The following is a 17,773-nucleotide window of genomic DNA, read 5'->3' on the forward strand; positions in this document are numbered from 1 at the left end:
ATTCATGCTTCCTCTCCTCTCCTAAAGCTCCCAGCGCTTTTTCAAAACACCGAATTAAGTTAGCCGACTAGTTCCTCATGTGCAGCATGTCCGCACACCTACACTGTGATGGAAAACCACGGAAGCAGAAAGAGACTTATTACAGTCCGGTAATGTGTCGCGCTCCTCTGCTTTGGCCATTGCAGCGTGTCGCACGAGGCTGAAGTTGCCTTCTTATTCGCTGAATTTTCCGGTCCACCTTAAATGGTGCAGCAGTTCCGTTCTGGCGCCTGTACATTTAAGGTGGAACGGAAAACTCGAGTAGCTTCGTGCTTGTCGCTGGCAGCAGGACGGCAGCATGAGAGGAACACAGCTGGGAGAAAATGAATGGTTTAGTAGGGAGTAGTGCAGTTAACCTTGTTTTACCAAACAGGGGAGATAGAGGAGATCTCTGTAGTCTTCTAAACAGGGCAACAAGTCGATTGTGTATTTCAGACCGAGTGTCTGTGTGTTTTGGACCTCAGTGCGGTCATTCAAAGGAGAGCAGGGTTCGTCTGAGCCGCCGTTTATCTGAGAGCTGTTGGCTTTGTTGTGAGAGAGTCCAATCTGTGAGGAAGATCTTTACCTCAAGACAAAAGAGGTTAAGAGCGGGTTAACAGGCACCCAGGGCTCGTATTGACAGTGGCTATGCGGTTAAACACACGATAAAACTCACAAGGTAGAAAAGATATAGCGGATCTGTGGCTCTGTTTCCCTCCAAAAAGCTGCCTCTGTCGGCTGTGCGCTTCCACAGGCTCGTTAAAGCCGGCCTTGGCCCGGAGCTGGAGCCTAGCTAAGCTGCTAATACCTCAGCTGTTGTTTCTGAGGAGTTTTGAAGTGTCAAGGTAATGTGGAGGCTTTCGGTTCTCCTCAGTTCATATTTGTTCTAATAAATAAGTTTCACATGTCATTTCAGAGTCAGTGGTTTGGTTTTATTTACCCTGTGTTGGAAATCTGTGTGTGGTCCAGTTTCTAATGGTGAGCGATATATATATATATATATATATATATAATATATATATATATATATATGTATATATCGCTCACCATTAGAAACCGGTATATATATATATATATATATATATATATATATATATATATATATATATATACATACATATATACATATATATACCGTGATATTAAGACGACATATTGATTTTCAGTCTTAAAGGTGTTGATAGATGAACATTTTATCATAAGTTACACTGTTTTTTCATGAAATAGTGGCATTGTACTGCATAAGGTTCCTATTTGGTGTAATATTACAAGCAAAAAAGGATAGAACAGTTAGAGATGCACACATGGGATGTCTGATATCGGAAATTGTTCATGTACATTTCTGCAGATGTCGAACATAAACATTTAGAAATGTAGAAATTGGGACTACATCTACCTGAATTAGCATTGCAGAGAAATGTCAAGCGTTTTTCAAGGAAATTCAGATATTTTAGAATAGTAACTCAATGTGGCCTAAATTTTCTGCTCCTCTGGAGTACAATAAAGGTGGCATCAAATATTGATTTGAAGTATCAAATCTTATCAATTCTAAACATCTGTCCAATGCCACACAAATTTAGCTTTTTAAGCAAGTATCTGCTGATGCCTTGCATCTCTAAAAACCATCCAATCACAACAAGCTATCCTAGATTTGCTAGACATTGTTTTAGCATAGAGCAGGAATAATTAAATAATCTCAGGAACAGTTGGTTCATTATGGCTAACTTTATCAATGCTAACTTAAGTCATATGATACCATCATTTATTTGGGAAATATTGTGATATTTAATTTTTGACAATATCACACAGCACTACCTGTTACAGTGTTATTATGGGTACCAAAACTATTTTAATAACATGGTAACAGGGCCATATTTAGTCAAAATTATATGTATTGTGGTGTGTGTGTTTCCTGTTTGTTTAGCAGCAGTCGAGCAGCTATTACATTAGTTCTTGGGAGTAGTTTGTGATTTCATGGAGACAGTGTCCCGATTGGGAACAGACATCACAGGCAGTTAAAAGACCATTAGTTGGTTTGCTTTTGCTCCAGGGAATCAGCTGTGGAGAGAGAAATAAAGGATTTAGAGCCTTAGCATATTAAACCTGGCTGATTTACTTACCACATTCACACATTTGTTAACATTGACTCTCAAAGCTTGGGTTACATTTGCCGAAATTTGTCTCGGGCTGCCCCCTCAGGCTTTTTAATATCTTAGGCCTCGGAACTGAGTCCTGTGTGTCTGTTGTACTGAGGCCTTAAGCATTGTTTCATCCTCCCATGGTGGTCTCCTTAAGAATCTTTGCATATGAAAGACAGAGACCTTTATGTGTAACGGCTCTTCGTTGACAATAGCTCTAGCTCCGTATTTCAGGAGCTCAGATTGCATTGGTGACTGAGGAATGTGCTCATCTGAGATGCAGAGCCAGATTTCTGGACACAGATTAAGACCACTGTTGGATTAAAATACATGGTCAATGGGGATTCTCAGTGGAAAAAGCTCTCTTCGTCAGGACTAGGCCTAATCTTTATCCAGTAAACTGGGCCCTTGTGTACAAAGGACATCTTATTTAAGGCGTGCAGCACAGCACATGTTCAGAAGGCAAATGAAAAGAAATAGTTTGAGCAGGTTGCTGTTATTAGACATTTCCTCCCCTTTGAAGTGTGTAGTATTTGTTTTGCTCCACTTGGCTGTCAGACTAATACCTTACAGAGTGAAAATGAAAATGGCTGGGGGAGCAGCTAATCCACATAAGAATATTTAGAGGATTGCGGCTGGAGTCTATCATGCCAGCCTTGCTATTGATTGGTTGCTTTACTCTAGGAAAAAAAAAGAGGAGACGAGATCCTTTTTATTTATTTCCATCTCAGCTGTGGTTAAACATATGACTGTTGTTGTTTTTGATTATATTTTATTCTCTACAGTGCGTTCGTGGTAAACACATGAGTGACACACTCCTTTAGATTTGAATGTTGTGCTATTTCTTTGGTTTTCTGCAGCAGTCGTGTTTGTTGAATAACCTTTCTGAAAAATACCCTTTTTCACAAGTATAAAAGAAAAATTATGAAAGCAGTAGCGCAGTAGATAGATGTTGGATTAGGCAGTCAGATCTTTGTGGAAAAAGCTGCATTTCTGACACACATTGTAAGGGAAAAAAACATGAAATTGGATAGTGAGGACTTAAGTGCACTCTGCCACTGACAAAGACAAAAGCTGCTCATTATGTCCACCATCCACATTGCTGGAATAAAGATGTATCTTGGCAGAATTAGAATTATTTTCTAAAGAGACCTCAGTGGCCTCTAAAATTAATTTCACGCCAGTATTTGGAGTGTTTGATCTCCATTTATTCAAAAAGAGCTTTTTTTTGCACAGAAACACTGCAGCTTTTTCAGTAGAAAAACTTGTGAAGTGAATTGGGATGCCTGTTGGCTGAGTAAAAGAGTCCATTAGGTTCTTTCTCATGCATGTATCTGTTCCGTACCATTAGTCAGGAAACTACTGCAGAAAAATTAGGGACGCTGTGCGGTGGTAGAAAGTGCTGTAAGACTCAACTATGCCGTATTGCGCTAATACTGGAAGAATGAATGAGTGAAAGCATGTCAGTGTCTCAAGTGTCAATCAATATTTTATTATCTGTAATGGTCACTTTCTGCCAGATTAGGAAACTTGATGGATTGAGGCTTAAAATGCCACATTTATTTCAATCAGTGAGCCATTTAAATAGAAGTCATTTGCACTTCACCTATTTACAAGTAAACATGATCAGTCATTACCAGAATGCACCTTGACGCTTGCTGGAAATTGGAACCATCTTATTAACGGATGGTTTAAATCTGTTCTGCAGGTAGTTAATGAACTGAGGAATTGAATTCTGAAATGCAGCAACAGCACAACCCCCCACCTACGTCTTTAGCTGGAGAGCAGCTTGAGCATGATGATGCAGTTTACTGTACTTCATATCGCTGTTCACACTGAGTAAATTCTCATTAAATGGAGATTACAAGGAGGCATTAGCATTACCTTTAAAAACTGTTCAGCCCCATAGATGCTTTATGTGTTAAGTTTAATCCTTGCTTGTAATTTAAAATAGATATATATTTTTTTTATCCCTGTTAGGGCTGAGCAAATCATGAGACGAAGATCATACATGTTATTCACACAAACAGCTGTGATTAAAAGTGTGTTAAACTCTATTAGCTTGGCTAGAGGTGGAACAATTCATCATTATTTTTAAAATATTGCAATAAAGCACCTGCAAAACTATTATGTATTATGTGTCATTGAATAAAATTATAACAGTCATTGGAAATTTTCTCACTTTATTTGCCTTTGCATTAATGTCATTTGTATTTTAGTTCACTTTGTGCTGTGTAATAGAATAGGTATAACTTTTTGAAGGAAACATACAAATACCTGCTCCAATAAAATGCTTCTAAATCCAGTGAAAATACGGTGTGTTGTTGCTGTTGGGACAAAACCTTGTATTTCCATTTTTTAGACTGAATTTTTCACTGAATTTGAAAATGCTGGCTGCTCTTTAGGCTAAAATGTATTAAAATTTCATATTGAATGGATGAATAGAAATGGTCCATAATTACTTAGAAAAATCTTCTGGTTCCATTTACTTCCATTCAAAAATAAGTATGTTTCTCCTTTTCCTCTAAAGTTATCATTTTGGAGATCTGAGGTTTTGTCCAGACAGTGATGATAGGGTGATGACATTTTGCACACAGCTCTGCAATGTTTGAGGAACTGATTTTCCTCTGAAGTGTTTTTTTCCATTCCCTGATGGACAAAAGCTTTGTTGGTCATATTTAAGAAAGCATATATTAACACGTGCAATTTAAGTTAAACACAATGTGTTTACCTTTTAGACTTCAAAAGCCAAAGTGAATTGGAAATAATAAAAGCCATAAATAATAACATAAATGTTGATGCCACAGGGTTGTTAAAATGTTTGAAGTTGTTAGAAGTGGAAAATATGTTATGGTGAGAATCTGTTGAGTATTTTCAGTTGAAAACAAGTCAGGAAGATGAAAAAGAAAAAAAAACTTAAGAATAATCATGAAACAAAATAGTTTTTTGAATCACATCTCTCACTGCTTTTATAATCATGATTGTATGGTCACCAATTGGTTCAGCTTTGCTTGCTATCAGAAGAGAATGTGTTATCTCAAAGCCAAGCTGTTTGGAAATGTGTGCATTTATCTTTGGACTGGTTAAACATGGATCCACTAACAGGTTAACAAACACAAGCAAATAAACAGATTTTTTTTCTTGTACTGCATTAGAAGACAAATTAACTGAAAAAGTAAAATGTTCTAGGTTCACAGAACTGTGTTAAAGACATTGTGGGTGAATGTAGTTGTGGGTATTATAATGTCATGCAAATAAACAGGCAGATAAATCTGTGGATGCAGGTTATTGGAAACATTGAAGACTTTAAACGAATTAGAGGTTAGACTGCCTTCCTTTGTGTGAGTTTTCCTTTCATTGTGCTGTTTGTTTTAGCTGCTTAAAGCCAGAAGAATCTATACAGAGAACGAGGTAAATGTGCACTCAATCTTTAGCGTTTGCAGTCCATTCATTATAGTGTATTCAGAAGCGCCTCATGAGCCTGCTTTTGGGCTTATCGTGTTTGTTGGATAATTGGATATATTGCAGTTTGCTGTTCTTGTTGCATCAGACCACATTTGCATCTGGTATTAAAATTTGGCCTCAAGCAGTTGTCAGTGGCCATAAAAGACTCCTTAGAGAAATATGTTAGTCCTCATGGTAAAGACTTGTTGAACTACCTTCCAAGGTAGCCAAGGATGCATAGTGGATATAGGGTAGAGTGAGTACCTCTTAATAGCCCTTGATTTTTTTGACAATAGGATGCTGACAGGGAATTAAAACTGATCAGATTACAGATGATGACACATTTGGGATATACAATGTAAGCGTGCAATAATAGATGATTCTCCAATCATGCTATACCCATTGCGGATATTAACTTAAGCTTATTCGTATCAACTGTACATGAGCCTTCTGAGCTATTTTTGGATCAGTGTTACTGGGTTTGTCAGAGTTTTGGTTTTCCAGTATCAAGAAGGCCTGAAAGATTTGAGAATAGTATTTAATTGCACTTATTCTGACAAATACTGTGCCTGCAATTTAAACTGCCATTGTTTTCTATATATTAATGAAAATCTGAACAAAGTGTGCCTGACTTCCAGTTAGTGGTATTTGGGTATTCACAGGGTGTTTTGTTTGCTTCTGACCGGTATAACTCATCTACAGGCAGCTCACAAGCTCCATGCAATTAGGTTAAATTTCACCACTTACAACTTGTTGATGAATTGTTGATAATGTAGGCTGTAATAAAAATTGCTGGTCTTGTGAGTTGAAAATTGCACCCTTTGAAATTGTCAAATTTTCATGATACACAATGTCACAATATTTATTTTTTCAGACATCTGATTAGTTGGAACACAGAAAAAAGGAACTACAGCATTGCAAAATTTTAAAGAATACCATCAAAAACTGAATAGAGATTTTTTGCATACTGTGTTACACTAAATTCAGTTAAACAGGACTAATTTTGCTCTCTTTATTAAGAAACAGGCAGTTGGTCAGTGTTCTACAAGTATGACGATATTCATGATATGTTCAGAAAAGCATATTGTATTGTATTGTAACATAATTTATCAGAATAATGATACATATAGTCATATTGCCCAGCTCTAGTTTTGATGGATTAAAGTCTTTATGTAATCCAACAAAAGTAAAATTTTTGGGGTATAATTAGGGACGCATCAATACCGATACTGGTGTCAGGTATCTGTTCGCTGCCGCCTTCTCTGGGCCCGAGTTCATTTAAGGTGGACTGAGACAAAGTGGAAAATTGTCCTGTTGTCCGACAAATCAAATTTTGAAATTCTTTTTGGAAATCGTGGATGCCTCGCCCTCCAAGCTACAGAGGAGAGGGGCCACATCCAGCTTGTTATCAGCACACAATTCAGAAGTCAGCATCTGTGATGGTATGGGGTGCATTATTGCTCATGGCATGAGTGACTTTCACATCTGTGAAGGCACCGTTAACGCTGAACAATATACATATATATACATATATATGGGTTTTGGAGCATATGCTGCAATCCAGATGACGTGTTTTTCAGGAAAGGCCTCGATTATTTCAGCAAGACAATGTCAAAGCACATTCTGCACATTCTGCAACAGCATGGGTCTGTAGTAAAAGAGTTTGGGTGCTAAACTGGCCTGGCTGCGGTCCAGATCTGTTACCCACTGAAAACATTTGGCTCATTATGAAACGAAAACTAGGACAAATGAGACCCTGAACTTTTGAGCAGCTGAAATCCTGTATCAAGCAAGAATAGGAAAATTACAGCAATTGGTCTCCTCAGTTTCCAAACGCTTACAGAGTGTTGTTAAAAGAGGTGATGCAACACCATGGTAAACATGCCCCTGTCCCAACTTTATGAAAGTGTGTTGCTGGCATCAAATTCAAAATGGGCATATATTTTTCAAAAAGCAATAAACTTTCTCGTTTTCAGCATGTGATATCTTGTATTTATACAACTTTCAACTAAATATTAGAGTTTAAATGATTTGCACATCATTGCATTCCATTTTTATTCTGCACAGCATCCCAACTTTTTTGGAAAAGGGTTGTAGAATATAGGGGCTTAATGGAGGTACTTTGTTCCTATATCAGTGCTGCTACTCTGATTTTCATTGTGAATGTGGCTCCAAGTTTCTCTTGAAGACTGAAAGTAAAAAGAAATAATCCTTACGTGATAAAGAATGAGGGCAGACTTTTGCCCTGGTTTGTCCCAACCTAGCTTGAATCAAATGATGGAAATGTTCTTGATAAACCGAAATAGGTCATGCTGTAATCTCTCAGTGTCTGTCAGAACGCAGTGCGGTAAGCTCACATGGATGTTCTTTGCTGCTCATCTAAACAGCATCGCAATAAATTCAGTGTTCTAAAAATGTTACCCCTCAGGTCAACAAGAGATTAAAAATAGCCGCCAAGTTTTGATATGTGAGTCCACCGTATGCCCTCGAGGGGTTATGCTTCTTGTGTTGTGGTGTTATCAGAGACATGTTAGGATTACATTTAACGATTAGAGACGCATTACGCATTTCTATGAACCATGGTGACTCAAAAGCTGATTTATGGTTAGAAAATTACCTGCTGTAATCTTGGAAGCACACGTGCGGTTCTATGAGGCTTTAAAATGGTTCTTTGAGATGTTTAAGTTCAATATGTAACCAATGTCTTGGTAAAGAACCCTTAAAGAATTGTACTCTGCGTTGTATTTTCCTTAATTTGTTAATTTATCCTTATGAAAACACATTATGTTTCTGCATTCATCGTTCTCTTGAATTAAAATAGTAATAAAAATGTAAACCTTTCGTTTGCTGGGTGTGCAATGATATTCTCAATCCATGATTTAATTATAATAGGTTCACGATACTGGGATCACTTGGAGTTCTCATGATGTCTTGACCAAAATTGAAATGAAAAAAAATAATGACTGTAACCATGTTGTTGGTATGGTGTAGTGGGTAATACCATTGATCCCCCGCCTGGGCAAGCACCCTATGCTATACCAGTAAGAGTCCTTGGGGAAGGCTCATCCTACCTTCGGCTATTTGTGCTCTAAGTCGCTCTGGATAAGAGTGTCTGCCAAATGCTATAAATGTAATAATGTTGTTCAGCTTACTAATGACCCCACACTCAAAAAAATCATCTTGAATCAAGAAATGTTATGTCATGTGGTTACACGCAACTGTGTGAAGTCACTTGCAAGATTGAGTGATATGTACTTGCCTAATTCACATAAATCACACAAAAGTGATTTGCATGAATTCTAATTAACTGGACCTTATTCAGGTCTTAGTGTTAACTGGAAGTTAACTGGAAGAGAGGGTGTTCAGTATGATGCTCGCTCCATTTAAGAATCATTGTTGTACTAAGATGCTTTTAGGGAAACCCATCCAAGATCATTTTTATGTACTACTCCTACATTCAACTTAAAAATAGTGATGTTCAGCTAATGAAATTACATGTTATGCATTTAAAGGGACCATATCTTAAAAAAAACCCAGTGTACCTCAACTTGATGGAATAAAAGAGTTTGATGTAGTATGTAAAAGCATGTGGTGTTAAAGTTTCAAAATGAGCAGTTCATTTGATCTACATATGGAAATTAAGCGGCAAACATGGACAATATTGAATTGACTGTGTTTGTGAGGTCATTAAGACAAAACGTATTAAGGTACAACCCTCTTTTCAGCCTGCAACAATTAAGCTACATCCACTAACACTGACATTTTATCCCAGTTGTGAGATCAGAAAAGGTCATTTACATATCTCACTCTAAGGCATGGTAACAAAAACAGCTTCCTCAATTCTAAGGAATAAAGTGAGGTTGGAAAATGGTCATGTAAACATGAATTATGACTATTATTATTACACAAACCCATGCAAACGGAATAATGTGGACCTCAAGGGAATAAAAATACAAAAAAAGAAAGATATGAGCACTACTGTACTACCCACTAACCATAGAAACACACTCAGGGTAGACAGTAACTTACTCTCACAGCCAGTAACCACAGGACTAGGTGGTAAATCATGGATGATCAGTATAATGCACATATAACAGAAGTTAGTCCAGTGAGAAAGACGACTCAGTAAGGGTAAGTAAGGCCGGTGACAGGAACCAGTGGGAAAGATATTGAGTTTCACTCAACAGTGTTAGTTTGACCAAACAAATAATTATCAAGCGAAACTTACAGCTAACTCAGGAACATGCATTAATTAGGTAACATCGATGAGATTAAACTGATTAAAACTAGCAATGGTGCGATGTCATTTATTTTTAGTGTAGAGCTGGAGGGCAGAGGGAGTGCTGGAGTGACTTGTTGATCATTTGTAAACTTAGATGTTCAAATTACATTAGATTCCCCATGATGCATTATCACATCTTCACAATGTACATTGTCACAGTTTTGCATTGCAATATCACAACATTGTGATGCATTGTTTCTACTTTAGAATTCGCCCTTTAGCTTTTCTTTAGCTTGTGTTATCACTTGGTCCTTACATTTTTCTTCATGAAAGCCTATAATTACATGTGTTTATGTGGAATTTTGGGCTTATACAGATTTCCTGTCATCTAAGCACTCAAAGCACGTAAATGTGCTCACAACAATTTAAGGGAATAAGCTGCTGGTGACGTGCTTAACATCAGATGATGCTGCAGGAGACCTGTTATTGTGTTCTGTACTATAGAAGATGAAAATCCTAATATGGTTTTGCTGCTACATACTAGACATGGTATTCTCTAGTATGCACTAAAGTATGTATAGTAGGGGTCTAACAGTGCATCATGACATTGTGATATTGCAGTGCAAGACTGTGACAATGCAGTGTGGAGAATGGACATTCTGTTAATTATGCTTTCTGAATCCAGCATTAGTGGCGTTAGTAAGTTGTGCTACCTATAATCGTGAGCGGATGTATCGTTACACCTGTTATGCATAGTAACTAAGTCAGTGGCTAAATAGAATAGAGACCTAGTGAAAACTACCCTTTACATTGTGGGTATGTTTCATGACAAATAGACTAAATAGTCCAAAATGACTTGGAATAAAATCTCATGATTACTTGTCTCATTAACTTACATTAAGGTTCTGAACATTTTTTCCTTTTTTTTATTTATTTATTTATTTTTTTAAGTTGCCATTTGGAAATACCAGGTTTTATTACGACAGTTGCAATATTATACAACCCTCTTTTTCATGATGCACTTCTTAGGTTTTGTCAGGACTGCGTTAGTCCCCAAAAAACAAACCGTGAGCTTTGAAATAATAGAAAATAGTGATGTCTTATAGGTGCTGCTTCAGTGCTCAGTAAGAATATGCCATTGGCAAATTGTTTTTGTCTCAGGGTTGCCCTGGATTAATACGCCCCGATATCACTGATTTGACAGTCTCTGGGGAGACTCTATAATGTTCTAAAAGCTCTTTGGGCTTAAGACCTTATTTTTGTAAATGTGACTACTCAAAGTAGTAAAGTAGCTTTGTACTTGCCATGTAAGCTTGCCTTTCGGCATTGTGACCACTTTATCCATGTGGCTTAACATAAATGAAAACCTGATTAAAAACTTTTTTTTTTGCGTGACATAATAACTAGGAGTGAAAATAAAGTTCTCTAATTTGTGGACCTCTCAAGATAAAATAATATTTGGCGATAAATGTCTACAAATAAGACAATTGGAGTTTAAAGCAGTCCAGCAGCCCTCAGTAACAGATTTTCAGTCTGCATTTATACTGGGAGGAAATCTTCTAAATCTGAATTTGTTAATCCTGTTATCACATGGGTCTCTCTTTGCCCCCCGACTGTGCAGAGACCAGACATATTTGGGCTTCAGACATGAGCTTGGGTGCACCAGCCATCTGGATGTGCTTTTTTTTTTCAGGTCAGACGGCGTTTCCCCTGCAAAGTAACAAGACATAAGTCAGAGATAGGATGGCTCTGCTTTCTGGGTCAAGTAAAGAGGAAATTGCTGTAGCATTGGGGGATTACAGTTCAGGACACAATATGTGAAAACCAAGCAGAATGAACATAAAGCAGATAGAGGTGAATGGGAAGAGGTAAGGAATGAATGTGGGAGGATGTATCACAATGCATGACTTTTGTGCTCTGTGATAATGCATATCTCATTGATAGTGGATCATAGTGCTTGGTTAGAGTGGTACTGTAGAATAAAATACCATCTCTCAGTAATGATATTTTATCAGCAATTATGACACAATAGGTAGAGGCCAAAGAACCTGCGATTCATACCTAGATGAAAGATGTCACCCCCGGTGTGACTACAGGTGCCTTCTGAGTTTTTATATGCAGTGTTGATAACTGTAAAATAGCAGTCTAAAAAAAACCTAACTTTGCCTCATAACGGCCTGCGTGTATCTCTCCGCCGTGAACATGTTTTAAAAAATACGTTTTAGGCCCAGAACTTGTGTGAAGTCTATGATAAAATGATGTCTCAGACATCGAGCAACATATTCATAACAATTTCATGTGGAAATATTCTATGAGGGAGCTTTCAGAGACATTAAACCCTTCAAACATTTGATTCCTTTCACCAACAATCTGAACAGTTTTGACTCATTTTGTATGTTTCTCTAGAATGGTGCTGTTCGCCTTAGACCAGTCTGAATCACCTCTCCCCTCTCATTTTACTGATAGGACGCACTCAGATACCTAGTTTTGATCATGAACAGTGGTTTCCACAGAAGACAGCAAATGAGCAGACTCTTAGAGCACACTGAGGACTGATTTCAGTATTTGTCATTAATGATTTTTTGGACTATATTGAAATCATTACACCCCTATTATTGTGTGAAATCTCTTTGTTGCATAATGTTCTTTAAAGAACACTTTCTAAATGACTCTTTAACCTGTTTGTGATTCTTCAGGTGTTCTTTGGTAAAGACAGTAATTCTTTAACAGTGGTTCTATATAGAACCATTAAGAGTCTAAGAACCATTTGCATGATTAAACGGTTCTTTGCATGGTGAAATTCTTCAGGTTAGTGTAGAATGTGTTGTATATGGTTCTGTATAGAACCGTTTTGAAAAGGGTTCTATATAGCACCAAAAATGGTTCTTCTACTTCTACGATGTCAGGCTTGTGACAATGGAAGAACTCTTTTTGGTGCTCTATAGAACCCTTTTCCTTTCTGTGTTTCCAAGCATGTGTTGCATGCTGGGTAGTTTACCTGTTACTCCACTACTTACAGCTGCTGCGTTAGTAAAAGTGTTAGACAAACTTATAAGGTTTTGCTCTGTTGTCAGGATATTATGTTTGAATCCTGTTGATGCCACAGCCCAAAAACATCACTGATTACTGGCATATTATCGACAATATTTTTGTTGACACTACTAAATCTACGGATTGTCAATAATGGCTGTTATCAGCCAACTGATATATTGGTTAGGTTCTAGTGAATGATACAAAAGATTTTTGTCTTTGAAGTTGAAGCAAAGGTATATAATTTTTTATGGATTAAACTGTAAAATTATGGAATGTTCTGTATATGAAGTGAATGAATTGTCCTGTATATAACCAGAATATGTATTGCAATTTAACAGAATTTTCAGTTAAATGAGTGACGGAATTGTGTGTAATTTTATGGAAAATGTTTTTTTTTGTGTTTTTTTGCTAGTACATTTTCTGTTGTTATACGGATTCTTTTTTATAGTGATATAACACATTCTGTGTCAAGCAGAAGGATCATTCACCGTGCAAAGAACCATTTACTCATGCAAATGGTTCTTTATGTTTTCATAGATACAAAACCATTGTCTTTACTAAAGAACCCTTGAAGAACCAGATTTTGAAGAACCAGATGAGATTTTACTGCATTTGTAGGTCCACAGAAATAAAGGTAATATTTTCCGTAATGCTAATGCAGACAGGGTTTTATATTTTATGGATGTCTATGTATTGATATTGGCATTGGCAGATGTGTACATGAAAAATGTTGGATATCAGCATCAGCCTTCGTTAGCAGTCCCAGCGTCTCTCTTTCTCTCTCTCCTAGAGCATTATTTTGTTTTCATTTTCCTCTCAGCCCATCCTTAACCTTTTCACATCGTGTTGTAACCACAAAGGCTGAGCCAGAGACTGAGCCTGTGGATAGACTGAATCTCACTGCAGATCCCCCAGATGCTTCCTACCACTCACAGCAATTCCTCTAAATTTGTCTGAAAAATCTGTTTCGATTGGCTTTCTCATGCCTGCAGTGGTTTTCATGCTACAGTGAAGGCAGACAGGTGCACAACAGGATTTGGAATGAGAGGCTTAATTTTACATCTTCCACCTTTAGGATGGACATCCTTTTTGCTTTTCTTTCTTTCTCTTTTTTTTGATGGACTGTTTTTGGAGAGGTGTGCACTGGAATTGGAATTTTGCTGCTAACTTGACATATGAAATGTTGGTCAAATTTAACTGAAGAAAGCAAAGTAAATCACCAATCATCCAGGTAACCATGGCAACCGAGAAACTGGAGGAGGCTTTGTGGTATCACCAAAAGTGCCATACAGCTTTCAGTTCATGATATATACGTCTATTTTCAGTTTCAAAATAGGTCCCCTGCTGTTATATCAGTCACACTAATAGATAATTCATGCTTCGATACCCTTGCCTGCACAACTGCATTCCCAAGAGAGCGGGCTCCTAACCTCTCTCAGTCCTTAGAAGAGCTTTTTTTATCAAAGTACCAGCACTGTGTTGTAGTCAGTGTCCTTAGGAACAAGGATATTGTGCTGTAACTTGGTTATTGTAGTGCTGAACAGTTCTTAATTAAATGGGAATTGTAGTTTTCGGCTTTGAATTGATTCTCTTCAGTTACAGCTCTTTCAGACATCCCAGTTTTACCTGGAATATGTAAATGAGTCAACACATCCTCTACAGAGAGCACACTTCTGCACATTTTAATGCACAATTACTGTTTATTTGATGACTTTAACATACTAAGCATAAAAAAGCATAAAATGCTGTTTTTGCAAAAGTTATGCCACATTTTACATTTTACGTATTTTACATTTTATTTTTTCCAAAATGATAAATTCAACAAATACACAGAAATTGTGCCCTTAAAGAAAGATATTATATTTAAGCTTGTTTAAGCATGTTTAACTCATTTTTACTTAGAAAATTATCAAAGCCTGTCATTTGACCAGGGGTCTTCAAACTTTTTATGACTGTGTATTTATTAAAATTCTTACACTGCAAAACTTTCAATGTGCATGACAGCAACTCAGAGATCATCAAACCATTATTACAAACGTATAAACAAATGTATAAATCAGTTGCTTGTATAAATAAATTGCTAAGATAATAAAAAATAAGAATTTTATTCCAAATTGCTGTATGTCCATTTGTAACAGTATAGGATATACTTTTTCACAACCAATAACAGCTGACATATAATGGACAGTCATAATATAGCATTATCATAATATTGCATTAAGGTTTCTTGTTTGTGTATCACCCACTCTAACACTCAACATATATCAAGAAGAAAAGAACATGCTTGAAAGTGGTTTATAACACGTTTTGGAACAAAACCCGTCAATTTAAATTCGTTAAATACAGAGTAAGTGCAGAAATCATTTGTGAAACAGACAAAACAGTTCCAACTGCTTGACCTGTGCTCTTACTTACGAGTCAACTGTAGCCCCCAGACAGCCAAACATAAACATCTCGGCAGTTCTCAGCAGTCTGCAGAATCATGTTTAGTAAAATTGTATTAAATAACAAATCAAGATTAGGGTTTTAATACCCTTTTTATTGTTGTGCAGAAAAATCAGCCGAGCCTATGGAGAGGAAAGCTTGTCATTTTCTTTTGAACATGGCCAATAATAAGCTAGAATGGTGCCCGATTCTGTGACTTTGATGCAGTCAGACTTTTGAAAATGGCTTGATGACGTATTTACACTACCTTTATGAAAGCACTGAAAAGACTTCTTTTGAGCTTATGCCAGGGTGCTAAATAGCACTACGTCCTTTTTAATGTTAACCCCCCATGTATTTCACACGGAGATGGAAATGTTGGGGTTTAAATGTAATTAGGATGCCCTGTATCTCTGCCTTGCTGTTTCACTGTGCCCACATTATTCTGCTTCCATCTGGATATAATTGGAGTAATTAAATCTAATGACTTTTATAATTCTACAGCACTATAAGTGGCATGATAAAGTGCTAAGAGTGCTGCGTCCATGACGAGGCTAATGGGAGGTGATCAGTGTTTCCAAAAGTGTTGGTTAAGCATGGCGGTGCCGTCATGCCGGAACTGTCATTGTTGTGCTTGACGGAGTCCAAATTTTACACCTTGTATTGATAATTGATCTCATGAGAGGATATTTCAGTTTGAACAGTAGCCATGCTCCTGGCCCATATCAGTCCCCACAGAGTGTAGCCAGAGTTTACTGCTCTATGCAGTCTTCTGTTTTGTGTTTTTAGAGTCACTGAGAGGGCAAGCTGATGTGTCAATATAAAGCGACCCGTTGTGAACGGTGGCAGGCTGCTGTTATTCCATGCTGTTTCATGCGTGCAGCTGTATCTCTGGCTAGGTGCAAATGTCCCTTCTAGAAGCGAAGTGTGAATTAATGAATTCAGTCTCCAGGACAGTAACACTTGGATAAATATGCATTAAGGGAAAACGAGTGCACATTTTTCAGGTTGATGAAACTTGATGGCTGCCCTGGGATTAGCTCTGGATTATAGTGAATGGATGTGTAACACATTAGAGTTTAGGGCTGTTCAAAATAAAATTTACCTTTTCAACAAATCAGCAATTAATAAATGGTAAATTGCATATTTAGGGTAAAAAACAGCCTGATATATGCGCCAATTTTCTTTTTTTTTATTTATAAAGACTTTTTAAGTTTCCTTTTTTAATAATAAGTTAATATTTATAATCTTAAAAGAAGGAGGAATATAAAAGGAATCTTTAAAATCATGTTCTGACATTCTTTAGTTCAGGCCTTTGTATTGATTTTTAAAATCAACCAGTTAATCATCAAAACAGTGAATAGATCGCTCAGTTACTAATACAGTCAATAGTGAAAGACTCACATGAGTTGATTTTTTGGGTCTAATTTTGAGACTGTTTGAAAGTTATAAACGTAACTTACAACTTCTCTCTCTCTCTCTTTCTGCCTTTCCTGCAGCATATTTTAAATGCTGTATTATCTTATGTTTCCAGTAAGTCTCTCCAATAAGTCAAAATTAATACCCAACTAATGTGCCGCAGTTTGTGCCAACTAATAAACTATATTAGAACTCCACTTTTGGTCCAGTACATCACTGCTGCAATAATAAAACGTTCGCACTAAAAATGATTTTATAGATCATTAAAGTCACCCACTTAGTACACTCTTTGCTAATTGCTAAATAATGCACTCCACTTCTTTATGAATTCTCAACAGATGGGAACAGGGGAGAAGAAAAGCAGTCTAGGAAGTGGAAATAGAAGGCTGGAAATAAACCTTTTGCAGATCCATTGGAGTTTTATAGATTTGCAAGCGTCTGGGGTAATGAGCAAATTATACTGGCCCACTTGCTGCTTGTCCCTTCCCTGATCCTAATGGGTGGTAAATTTTAGTCTGCTGAAAAAACTGAAAACTAATATTTTTCTGGAAATTAGTGAAGCATGGTGCTAAACAGTATTAATGAGGGTTTGAGTAATACACTGTCTCCAGCAAAGGCATCTGTTCAGCAAACAAACTGAAGAGTTACCAATGTACCTAATGCCCAAGATGTACAAAGTGTTCCCTAGAAGAAATTGTGGTGGCAAATTACAATAATGTTTCAAATCAAACAATTTAGGGCTTAATAAGAGCTACATAGTAGGTTGTAGAAGGTATTATTGAGGTTATTATTGAACAGAATGCCTTAATGAAAGTTTTAATAAAAGATGAAACTTGTATTGCTTTAGACGCGCCTACACTAACACAGGAACTGAATATCTTTATCATCAGGGAAGGAAGCGAAGTACTTTTTAAAGGGGAAATTTCAACCCTTACTGACTGAAGTTTGGGGGCAATTTATACACAAACAGGTATTCAAGGCAACATTTTATCATAATCAGAGTACTAACTATTGGTTATATATATTAACAGCACATAGTCCATTTTATCTATGGATGAGTGCATTCATCAAGTCT

At 36.9% G+C, this 17,773-nt stretch overlaps 1 protein-coding gene across 3 annotated transcripts in view; it reads left to right on the top strand.

Moving 5' to 3' along the window:
- The window catches only part of cadm1a (cell adhesion molecule 1a), a 319,800-nt gene that overhangs the window by 994 nt on the left and 301,033 nt on the right, over nucleotides 1-17,773 (top strand). The window lies entirely within an intron of this gene.

The sequence above is a fragment of the Colossoma macropomum genome, unplaced genomic scaffold (assembly GCF_904425465.1).
Source record: "Colossoma macropomum unplaced genomic scaffold, Colossoma_macropomum, whole genome shotgun sequence".
Taxonomy (NCBI): Eukaryota; Metazoa; Chordata; class Actinopteri; order Characiformes; family Serrasalmidae; genus Colossoma; species Colossoma macropomum.